Here is a 12682-nt window from a genome sequence, read left to right on the forward strand (position 1 = left end):
AACAGCAGCAGCAATTCCAAGAATCCCAGGTTAGGCTTCTCAGTCCAATCCATGGAGATTGGACAAGGAGAATACTGGGGACATGAAGACCCACCCTCTATTTAAGAAATAAGGCTGAGATATACCAAAATCAACTCAAATGGATTAAAGACTTTTAAATATAAGACCTGAAACTATAAAACTCTAAAAGAAAACACAGGGGAAACACTTCAGGAAATAGGATTGGACAAAGACTTTATGAATAAGACCCCTAAAGCACAGGCAACAAAAGAAAAAATAAACAAATGGGGTTACATAAAACTAAGAAGCTTTTGCACATCAAAAGAAACAATTAACAGAGCAGAAAGACAACCCACAAAAAGAAAGAAAATATTTGCAATCTATGCAACCAACCAGGGATTAATATCCAGAATATACAAGAAACTCACAAAAATTAACACTGAAAAAACAAGTAAACCAATTAACAAACAGGCAAAGGAGCTGACTAGGCATTTCTCAAAAGAAGACATACAAATGGTCAACAGACACATGAAAAAATGCTCAACATAACTAGTCATCAGGGAAATACAAATCAAAACCCCATTAAGACATCTCACTCCAGTTAGACTGGCTGTTATAGATAATAATAAATGCTGGAAGGGATACCTGCACTCCCATGTTTATCGCTGCTCTATTTAAAATAGCCAAGAGCTGGAACCAACCTGAATGTCCACTGACAGATGACTGGTAAAAGAAAATGTAGTATATATGCACAATGGAATACTACTCTGCCATAAAAAAGAATGAAATTCTGCCATTCACAGCAATGTGGATGAACTTAGAGAAAATTATGTTAAGTGAGATAAGCCAGGTACAAAAGGACAGATACTGCATGTCCTCACTCAAAAGTGGAGTGGTAAAGAAAAAAGAAAGAGAGAAACAAACAAACAAATAACAATCACAATAATTCATCAAACATTCAAAGGGACAGAACAGAACCAAGGCCACCAGAGTTGGGAAAGGGGAAGGGGGTAAGTGAGAAAGTAGTGAAAGTAGTAAAAGGCCACAAAAAATGATTACACTGTGTAATGTTGAACATACTGATGATCCTGATTCAAGCATCGCATATTGCACACAGGTATTGATTGATATTCAATACTGTACCCCACAGATACATATAATCAAAACAAGCAACCCCCCCCCCCCAACAAAAAAGAAACAATAAAAAAGGCTGGCCAGTGGCTCACGTGGGAGAGCAAGGTGCTAATAACAGCAAGGTCAAGGGTCCGGATACCCGTACTGACCAGCCACTTTAAAAAGAAAATAAAAACAAAGAAATGGGGCTGGGTGGAAGACGAGCCAATAACATTATTTGCATTACCACAGAGTTTTATACTATACTAGTTTTATTCTATAAAAATTAGAATGAACAAAAATGTAATGTTTTATAAAATTTAGACCTAAAGCCATATTTTTAAAATGGTCATTTTTAAAGGCTCAAACTACATGTATGTTAACATCTTGTTTCCAAAACTTATTTGTTAAAGGAGAACAAGTGATATGATAAATCCACACTAACTGAAAAGATGAATGAAGCAAGTTCATCATCCTAGTAAATGTTTATGAAGTATAAGTTTGCTGATAAATTAATAAAAGCTAGAAAATTTTGTCTCACTGACATGAGTTAGTTGTAAAGTTGTCAGTCATCCTCTATTTCCCTACAGGTTTTCCTTTAAATACACAACCCCCAACAAATGGTTCACAATCATGGCTCAAGACATTTCTAAATGAGCATTCCAATACCACAATCTCATTAAAGCTTAATATTCAAACATATGAGAGAACTCAATTCATTTCAAACAAAATGTAAAGGTACATGCCACAAAAATCTTGAATAATTTTCCACCCTATCCCACTCCAGTTAACTTATCCTTATTTCTTCTTGAAATTCCATCTGCCATGACCACCTCTGTCCCTCCATTTAAGAACAAACTCAAGTATCTGTTAAGTACCAGGAGATCAGAGACCCTACCTTGCTGGACTTTTCACTATTACAGCTCTAGAACCTGCTGATACTCAGTAAATATTTGTTGAAAAGAGCTGAAACTCACTCTACCTTTTTGTTAACACAAGAACGAATGAGACTTTACAATCAAGCAGTTAATTTTCCCATTAAAAAAAACAAGCCAAGTCACTTAACACTTTAAGATTCAGTGAAGTGTAGTTATTTCCAAGAAGAAGCCAAACATGGGCACGAGATTTTTGGCAAAAGTGAAGAGCAAATTTTTTTTTCTCATCTAAAAATCAAAAAATTAACACATAAATAAAATCCCAGACTATCACAGATTCTTCTCCTTTTAGCTTTATAACCAAATACCACTACAGTTTTAAATCACAGTTTGAACAGGCTTATACCAACTGTGGCCATTGACATTCTGTGCCTATTGAGACCTGGAACTTTTTCACCAAAGAGCAAATAAAAGGCATTTGTGTCTTCTGCTGAAAAGATAAAGAAACAACAGTGAAAGAAAGACAAAGAAGAGAGTGTTTTTTACCAAACACTTAACTAAGTAGCTCCTAAAACCCTCAGATTTAGATTGCCCAGGAAGTACCAACATCAATGACATTAGCTGGAAACACCGTTAGCTGTGGAACAAATCTACGTGCTCCCTTAATCCCACCCACACCTACTTCTCACTCCACTAAGAGGGGAAAAAACGCATTGCCGTATATGGCCATGTATCACTTTAATGACAATGGGGATACATTCTGAGAAATGTCATCAGGTGACTTTGACCTAGTGTGAACATCACAGTGTGTATTTATGCAAACCTAGATAGCATAGCCTACTACAAACCTCCAGCTCCACTATCATCTTATAGGACCACCACTGTATATTGTGGTCTACTGCTTACCGAAATGATGTCATGTGGCACATGGCTGTACTATTATTTGGGAGAAAGCTGAAAGAGGTGTTACTGCACTATCTCAAGGTCTACACAGGAAAAAAGTGGACTGTGTGGTTTGTCCAATGCTAATGTTAAGGAAAGCATGCAAAATTAAAATGTCAGGACTATAACCATAACAACACAACACCTAAGCCAAAACCTTAACACTGAAGACAGCACTATGCATTTTAAAACTTCACGAAAGGACTCTTTCACTACTTGAGAGCCTAACTCTGTCTTTTCTAATCCAACACTGTATTCTTTGGTAAAGCAGTTACTACTATTAAAAAAAAACACCCAGTATATATTAACTATCGTGATGCTCAGTTATTTCCCAAGCCCACTAGGGTCAATTACAGAGGAAACAGATCAAAATCTTACTGAAAGGGACAAAGCACAGTCCCTAACTGGATGCAGAAATGCAAACAGAAAATCCCTTTAGTGCCCCAACTCATTAAGATATTAAAATATTACTGTGATTATGATGCAAGATAATCATCTACTTAAGAGAGGCAGAATAAATAACTGCAGTAAAAAGCCACATGTAAAGAAGGATACAAATAAGTAACAATTAAGAAAAAAATAAACAAAATCTGTCTCAATTATCTACTCCAAAAAGTCTGGAAGCCAATCTTTTATTGGAACAGTACACATTTATAGTAAGCTACCAAATCCAAAAGCTAGATTTTGGGAAAAATAAGAAAAATTTAAGAAATAAAAAATAAAAATAACAGGTCTGAGTACAAGCAACAGAATATTACAGCTTATTCTAACCCTGATTAGCAAGCCAAGCTGTCACAGCAATTATTAAAGCAAATGTCCTGTGCCTAATTAAAGGCTAAGACAATCTGCCCTATACACACTTCAGTGCCAGTTAGAGGGGAGGAGACCAGTATGGAGCTATCAGTGTAAGAACTGTGTCCATTGAGGAGTTGAGACTCTGGGTTGGATAAAAACAGAGGCAGATGTATTTCCAAAGGTGAACCGCTGTGATTAGCACTGGTATACTTCCTGAGGTCTAAGAGAGGCAAAGCCATTCTGGAGATAATAGATCGCAGCACAACCAAGCACCAAAGACACACTAAGGCAAGCTGTCACAGGGACAGCCTTAGTATTCAAAGTCTCTCTCCAAAAATGAACACCACGCTGAAGAGCTTCAGAAAAATCATACTCATGGGAGAGGAGACAGACTCTCTACAATTTTGAACTAATAAAACAGATTCTAATAAAAACCAGGTTCAATTATAGGACCTTTCCACCCAACTTCCAGTGAGGTAACATATTTACAAGGAATGTGTGGCTCTTTGGTATACTCTTCCTAACGGAGTATCCCAATTATGTCACTGTGACTTTTTCTCACCAGACTAGGCCATTTGCCCATTGTTCCACTTAGCTATCTCATTTTCACTGTCAACTAATCTCTCCAGTGGAAAGAAGTTGCCTCAACCTACGCAACCAGACAGTGTCTGAAAGAATTATTTCCTAATACAGGAAACATAAAAGGAAATGAGTTTAGAGTTGCCAAAACCGGAAACAAGTTAGGAAAAAACATCCAGTATTTATATTTGAAAAAAAAAAGCACTTTGAAATGAAAAAGAAAAAAACCTCAATTCTTAGACAATAAGGCTCTAAATCTGCATACAGCTAGAAATTAGAAGCTTACAGTTAATCTTCTTCAAAACTACCCAATCAGTTCAAATTGCAGGTGTATTTATACAGCCCTGAAGTAACTTTAAAGAGACCTGGGCCACACCCAAAAGATGGTGAGCCAGCAGCTACTCTAAGCCTCCAGAACCCTCCCTCCCACAGTGTACCTCGAAGACACTGATGGTAATGCTTATCAATCTACCTGATTGACATAACTTCTAAAGCAGTAATATCCTTCCCACTAAGCCTACATGACCACCATCAACCTCCCTCTTTCCAGCCCCCAGTCACTAAGAGGAGGAAAATCAGTCCAGCAAGGTTATTTTTCTCTAATTTCAAATATTCCTATTGCATAGATATTGGGCACCCATACTAGTTCAATTTATCGGGCAAGGGAGAAAGCTTTCTCAGGAGCAGCAGAGGATAAGAACCTTGTGAAGGAAAAAGTGGATTTAAGACAGCTTCCAGAGCCACCAAGAGTGTCCCCAAGCACCTTCCCAACCGCCCATGCCTTGTTGTAGGGTGTGTAACCTTTCATTATTAACGATTAAACAAGTAAGCTAAAAAGAGGCAAAAGATCAGTATGGCAAAAATACCTTTAGAGGAATTCATGTGGATCTACATTTTAAAATATATAACCTGTAGAGTAATTATCTCAGAAATGGGAATACTATTTTCTCTTTTAATTGTGAAACTTCTAAGCACACAGAAAAGTGAAAGAAATGGTCCTAAATATAACGAATACTGATTTCCTAAGAACTAGACTCAATATTTGTTAGCATTTCGACATTTATCTATTTCTCCTAATAAGATAGATATCCCCATTGAATCACCTCAAAATAATGTTGGTGCAGAAATCAAGATACCTAATTTCTAAATACTACAGATAAGAGTATCTATCCTCTTGCCATTACCATATTTCATTATCACAGCTAAGAAAAAAACCCAACTCCCACATTATCCAATATCCAGTCTACATTCATATGTCCCCAATACCCCTCTCCCCGCAAACACAGTCATTTTTTTCTTTTAGCTTGTTTCTGCAATAGACCCTTCCCAGTACCCCACTGATTCCATGGCACTGACTTTTTGAAGAACTAGGCCTGTTGTCTATAGAAAGTCTCACATTTTGGATCTATCTGATTATTCCCTTGTGTTACCTGTGGTGTTAATATGTTCCTTGATCCCAAGTTCATCTTTCTTGGTTAGATTCTAATTAATATTTTTGGGAACATTTCATGGATAATAGTATACATTTCTACAGCATTGCAAGGGATTACATAATGTCAGGTTGTACAACTATTGGTGATCCTAAACTTGATCACTTAAGTAGAGTGAAATAAATATTTTATTCTGAGATTTCACTTAAAAGCATTTAGGATTTCTAGGGATAAGTTTATAAATAAGTAAGAGAGAAAACAGAGAAAGAAAAGGGAAATATTTATAAAAATAAAGAAAGTAGATAAGTCAAAATGAGAAAGAGGTCACAGGATCTTGGCTACATTAGCCTAGGTTAGTGTGATACATGTGACCAGAAAGTGAGGGATTTGTAATAATTCAGATATAATCTGTTTCAGAAAAATCTAAGACCTTTAAAGCAGATACAATTATTAGATGACTAATAGTAACTGCAAAACTATCCCTAAAACTAATTCCTTTGGTACCACTAAAATACATTTAAAAATGCAATACATATGGCATACCATCTTCTAAGTCATTACATACTTTCAAACATCTTTCCATATATATATTCACACACTGGATCATCATAACAACCCCAGGGAGGTAGGCAAGACAAGAATGCTCTCATCCTCATTTTACCAATGAGAATTAAATCTTAAAGGCAAGGATTCAGCCAGGAACCCAGCGTCAAAACTAAGGTTTAATTCCAAGTTCCCTGACACTTAACATAATGGTCTTTCTAATAAAATGAGTTATAGATTTAACAGCAAGGTTCAATTTGGGTATAATTTTTCAGAAACACCTTCATGTGTGATACTACAATGCAATGCTATACATGCACGATTCACTTTGTATACATGAGGGGTCTTCAAAAAGTTCAGGGAAAGATTTGTATTACCTTTTAATTCCATTTTTCCATGAACTTTTTGAAGTACCCTCATATTTGAGGTATAGTTTCATACATATTACATAAATACATGTACAGTATATAGCTTAAAATCTCAGTGTTCATTTGAGTAAACAATATAAGTATGTTAAATTAACCCTCTGTAAGGCACACAAGACTTCCCACATAAGTAAAATTACATCATGTGTTACACAAAGCCCTATATGACAACGAATAAGAAATGTGACAGCACTGCCATAATTGATACCTATTTGCTCAGGCAAATAGGATGTAGAGCCACTCTGTGTGCAGCCTTGCTTCTCTGGGTCCTCTCCAGACCGCTCTCCATCCACAGCCTTGTGCTGGTACACTGATTTTTTTTTTTTCTTTTTTTTTTAAGTCAGATGATGTTTTAAATGCACCAGGAGAGTTCTTAAGTTAAAGGGGATTTCCACAATTAGAAAATAACCCTATTTTACAGAAACATTCACATCAGATTTCTACTAATTCCTCTCCTTTACTTCAAGCAGAAATTTTGATGATATTTTTCCAGTCAGTTCATCTCACTGAGCTGCTATGTAGTCTACACTCCATGACTGCTAAGACCTTCTTTGCCAGACCTACTGGTGATTTAAAATCTTTCGGAAAATCGTCACTTTACTCACATTTCCTTTTGCTAGAAGATGCGGAGGACCTGTGCACATTTTTGCACATTTTCATAACAGCTATGGTTATTTTCCAATCAAGAAGAAATTAACTGAAAACTTATTTTATAAGCCCACCAACTTGGCAAACAAAACTCTAGAAAAAACACAATCATCAAGAGAAAGCGCAAAAGAAAATGATATATAAGTACAGTATCTGAAGTACCTGGTCAGGACTTATAAAGTGGTAATACTAGTAACTGGGTTGTGCTCTACTCTTTGCAAAGTGGTTCTGCCATGAACTAACTCCTGTCCCACTCTACAGCAGCCCTGAGAACAGAGCCTTAACCCACTGGCTGGAGGATCAGGTAAGACTAATTGCTACGGAAGTTCTGCTTCCTGTGTCCCTTGGTACAGGATTCTTTCCTAGAGCTATGTGCTAACAATAAAATGGACTTATGCTCCCTACACTGCCGGGTGACTTGCCCAAAGGGTCAGAGCAGGGGGAGTTTCTGGGGTGCAGAGTCTGGACCCTCTGCCGCTATGCTCTTCTGGTCTTGCATCCCTCACATCTAGCTACATTATCAATTGAAGATCCGGTGTCACATTTCCACAAATGGCAGCCACTCAGATTCACCACACACACAACACCCTAGTCCCCAGTAGCCCAAAACAGCTGCTGGAAACTAGCAGAAAGCAAACTATTGCTTTCCATAATCCTTGCCTCTCCCAGTTCCAATTACGCCCACACAGGGAGGACCAAGCACTGAAAAGCCTGGGAGAAGGGGTTTTATCAAGTCAGAGAGAGCCTCACAGCCAGCCCTCTGCTAGCCCCTGTGAGACAACAGTACAGCTTTGTGCAACACATGCTTGGGGGTTTCTTCGCAGCAATTTAGAGTGAAGAAACTCCGTTTACTGCCAGACTTTTGTTAAAGAGCTCCCATTTAGATGGCTGTGCCTTTCATAATCTTCCCCTGTGCCACTTTAGCTGTTTTACCTCCACAAGAGCTGACAACTCAGCAGATGGTATCAAAAGTACTTCTGTACTCAGGCTTAAATGGGAGTATGAGGGCCTGGGCTGGACAGAGGTTCTATTCAGAAGGGCCTCCTTTGAAAACTCTGGCATTCTAAATCCCAGGAATTCAAGTCACTGCAAGGGAAAATTTTCACTGCCCAGAGAGGGGGCAGGGATGGGTGGTATACACGACCAACTGTGCTACCTGTGCCAGCCATGGATTCACCGCCACAGTGAAGCCTGGGTAGAGTAAGCATCTCATCAAGGTGGGGCCATTTGCCAGATTCCACATTCTTTTGGTGAGGGTTCCTTCCAGACATTTTAAATGAGGCATCTCTAAATGTGCGATACACAATTCCTGATGCCAAAGGTCATCACCGGGACCATAATACCAGCATTTACCGAATGCTTAAAGTCAATTCACTCTCCATCCACATACGCCTTCTAATCCTGAAAACAACCGTGGCTGATTGCTTGGGCCCAGTCATCTGGCAAACATACACCTAAAATCCACCTAAAAAATAGGGCTTGCTGGCCCTATTTTTGGAGACAAGGAAACAGACAGAGAGGTTAAGTAAGTTGCCCAAGCTTACAGACCTACGGAGGCACTGACCTGGCATCCACCAGGTGTGCACGGTCACGCAATCTAACCCCCTGCTCTCCAGCCACGTCTGCCCTGACCCAGTGAAGTGTCCAAACAGAGGTGAGTGTTGCTTTCTCCTCAATGCTCCCATTCTCACTGCAATTTCTTTACTTGCCTACAAAGTGAGAGGAGCCTGAGGGCAAGGACTGACTCATTTCTATATTCCCAGCACCTAGTGTGATGGCAGACACACACACACCAGGTGGATGTTTGCCAGATGACTGGGCCCAAGCAAAATCTCACGCAAGTCACTGGAAAAGGTCAAGCATCACTGTCTACACAATCATTAAAGAAAAATCCTAAGAGAAAAAAAAAAAAATCTATCTAATCACAGCAAGCCCCATAACCTTAATTTACATAATCTTAAATGTGAAGTATTCATTTACACCACTAAGTAAAAAGACGACAACAACAACAACAACAAAAACCACACTGTCACAAGAACGCCTTTAACTCTTTTTTTATTGAAACATGATTGATTGTACATGTCTGTGGGGTACAACACTCAATATCAATAGAGTTGTGCAATATGTGATGCTCAAATCAGGATCATTAGTATATTTAACATTACACAGTGCAATCATTTTTTGAGGTCCTTTACCACTTCCTCACTAACCCCTCAACCCCTCCCCCTGTCCCACCTCTGGGGGCCTCAGTCTGTTCTCTCCTTTTGAAAGCTCAACAAATTACTGTGGCTGTTGTATCTTTCTTCCCTTATTTATTTATTTATTTATTTTTTTAAAGCTCCCACTTATGAGTGAGGACATGTAGTATTCCTCTTTCTGTGCCTGGTTTATTTCACTCAACATAAGTTTCTCTAAGTTCATCTATGTTGCTGCAAATGGCAGAATTTCATTCTTTTATGAAAGTGTAGTATTCCATTGAGAACACCTTTAACTCAGATATCAAGTTTATCAAATGCAAATGCTTCATTTTAAAACTCTAGTTGCTACTGACTAATAAACATTTTGTTCCCAGAGGACCTATGATTCCAAAGATAAAAAATTGGCTCTTTGGATTCAGTTTGGTTTTTTTTTTTTAATCTAACTGCCCACATGTTAAAACACTCAGTTTTGAGCTAAAAATGTTTAATATTATTCTAACAAATAATATTTTACCTCTGCATCTCCACCACCTTATTTTTTTAAGCAGAAGAAAATCTTATCTAGTTCATACATAGATGTCTCAGTATAACTGGGAACCAGCTTAAGAACCAAAATAGTACGAAAACATGGAAATATTTAAAAGATTTAATTTGAATATAAACTACATCTCAAAAAAAAGGTAATTAAAGAAAAGGCTCAGTTAATTTTTGCTTATATTACAGTTCCCCTTCACAAACAAACCCCCTCCTCTTGGTTGGGAAATTTGGGACAGCAAATTCAGAGGAAATGCCAAGGAGATGGTGTCATGCAAGACTCCTTAAAGAAAAGGAAAATAGATAAGAGCTAGTTCTAGGAGAAAAATGCCCCAAGGACACCAAAGGAAGCAAACTTTGTTCACACAGAGAAAAGCCTAACCTAATTTAGTAAGCCTTTACATTTACAGTCTATTACAAACTAAAACGACAACCCCAAAATATGACAATCCTTCTTTATAGTGTCAAATTCTTTTTAACTCCCAGAGAGCATGCCGCCTGAGGTGTGAGTGTGATTATTTCTAATGCCTATATTCCTGACCCTGCCAAACTTCAAGTGTTTTCTTTCCTTTCTTCAGACTACATGCTTCCTCCTACAAGCATCGAAAGCAAACCTACAGGATCAGTCAGGGTTAAGGATACCAAAGGTGAGTGACTGGAAAACCTAAAACCTAGGAGAATTTTAGTATACTTTATTGCTCTTGGTCACGGACCTGACCTGAGCCATATGCAGGATAAGATGTGACTGATGATGTGCAATGTGTCAAAGGCCACTGTAGCATCCCTTTTCAAATAAAGGATGTAAAATAGCTATTATAACCACAACTTCTGACACAGATACCTCTGATTTACTATCTTCCAGGAATAGAGATTTCCATGACTGTATTCATTACTATAAGATAAAAGATAAGTATAAGATAATTTACTATAAGATAAAAGTTTTGTTTTACCATGGAATTTGTATTAAATGATTTCTCACTACTACTGTATGTCTGATTTACCGAAGAAAATTTTGGATTGGGTTCAAGTCTTGATTTTTACCATTTGCAAGCTACAGATTATTTTTCTGTAGATCCAATCGATTCACTATATTACTGCTGGGAAGGTGTTCTCAAATTTTACAGAAAGAGAGACAGAGACAGAGGCACAGATGTCTATAGTATTTTTTTAGGAATCCTGTAACAAGTCTTCCAGGGTTACCAACAGAGGATGATCCAAAAGAATAAAGTTAACATGTCATTATTCCAAAAAGCACTGGTCAACTGTAATTATTTCAATGAGTTTCTAATGGCACTGTAACTGCATAAAACAGTGTTCCAAGGCTTTTATGCCCTGAGCTTTCCACATGAAAGATGTTCCCCTCCTGCTAATCCCTAACCTCAAAGCTACACACAGATACTTCTGAAGAGGTCTCAAGAGTTGAATGAGACCTGAGAAGTCCAACAAACCTGGTACCACTGTGCTCTGCATGAAGTAAAATGGAAGAATCAATAACCATGGCATTAAGGTCTTACCCAAACACAACCCCCAAGTAAATTCTTAGCTGAAAGCTTTTCATAGCTGAGTGGGTTACTTTTTTCTAAGTGATGGAGGCGATTCTGGTAATAAAACACACCAGTGGTAAAGATGAACTGGGACCCAGAAGACACAGGTTAGATTCCAGTCCTGCCCGTCAAAGCTACTTCAACAGTATTTTTCAACCACTACAGAACAGGTACTGGTATTCCCAGCTGCAAAACAGGAACAGGTTAGATTAGATGGCATCTACTGTGCTTCCCGATACCCTCCTAGCTTAATAAGATTTCCATTAATATCCATACTGAAAATCTTGCAGGAGGGTTTGAGAAGCAACACTTGGACCCCATAATTTCGTTAAGATCAAGGTGTCTTTGTGACTTCCTGAAACACAGCTGACTCAGAAATAGAGGTGGTATTCATTATTCGGCTTATAACAAAGGGCTGAAAGAGAATATAACTTCCTACTCAAAATTATTTACTTTATTGAGCTTACTTTAACCTCATCAACACAATGTAACTGCCTCTCCTCACCCCACTCCCACCAAAAACGAAACAAAACCTATAAGACCAGCAAAGTCCAACAGAAGGCAAATCCCCACCTATAAAGTATAACTAGCACTGAAGCTGAGAAGGCACATTACTAAATCCACTTTACAGTGAAGCAACGTGAAAAGTAATACTATTTGGAATCACTGTGTCTACCTCAGTCAACAAGCTAAGGAGAAGTGCCAAAAACTGTTACTTCGTGTATGTGCTCATGGTTAAAAGCTCCAGTGTTCATAATGGCAAATATTTTTGCTTTCAACAAAAATGCTGACTTGTATTTTTAATACCTCTTTCCCATCATAGAAAAGGGATATAAAGTAAGAATGTCTTGCAATCAAATACTTCTGAAAGATCAGTGACAAAACTCAGAGATTTATAATCTGATTTAAGGTATAAAATTCAGTTAAGTACTTTCATATTCTTCACATGATTTTTAAAATCCCCCTCAAAAATGCAAATTGATTTATAAGAGAGGCTATATTAGAAATAAACACTTTATCTGAAACTGTTTAGAAGGAAAAATGGAAGGGTGTGCA

General features: G+C 37.9%; 1 protein-coding gene across 24 annotated transcripts in view; it reads right to left on the reverse strand.

Moving 5' to 3' along the window:
* MAP4K4 (mitogen-activated protein kinase kinase kinase kinase 4) overlaps window positions 1–12682 on the reverse strand; it is a 199029-nt gene that overhangs the window by 120498 nt on the left and 65849 nt on the right. The gene's annotated exons all lie outside the window — the stretch shown is intronic.

The sequence above is a fragment of the Cynocephalus volans genome, chromosome 14, assembly GCF_027409185.1.
Source record: "Cynocephalus volans isolate mCynVol1 chromosome 14, mCynVol1.pri, whole genome shotgun sequence".
Lineage (NCBI taxonomy): Eukaryota > Metazoa > Chordata > Mammalia > Dermoptera > Cynocephalidae > Cynocephalus > Cynocephalus volans.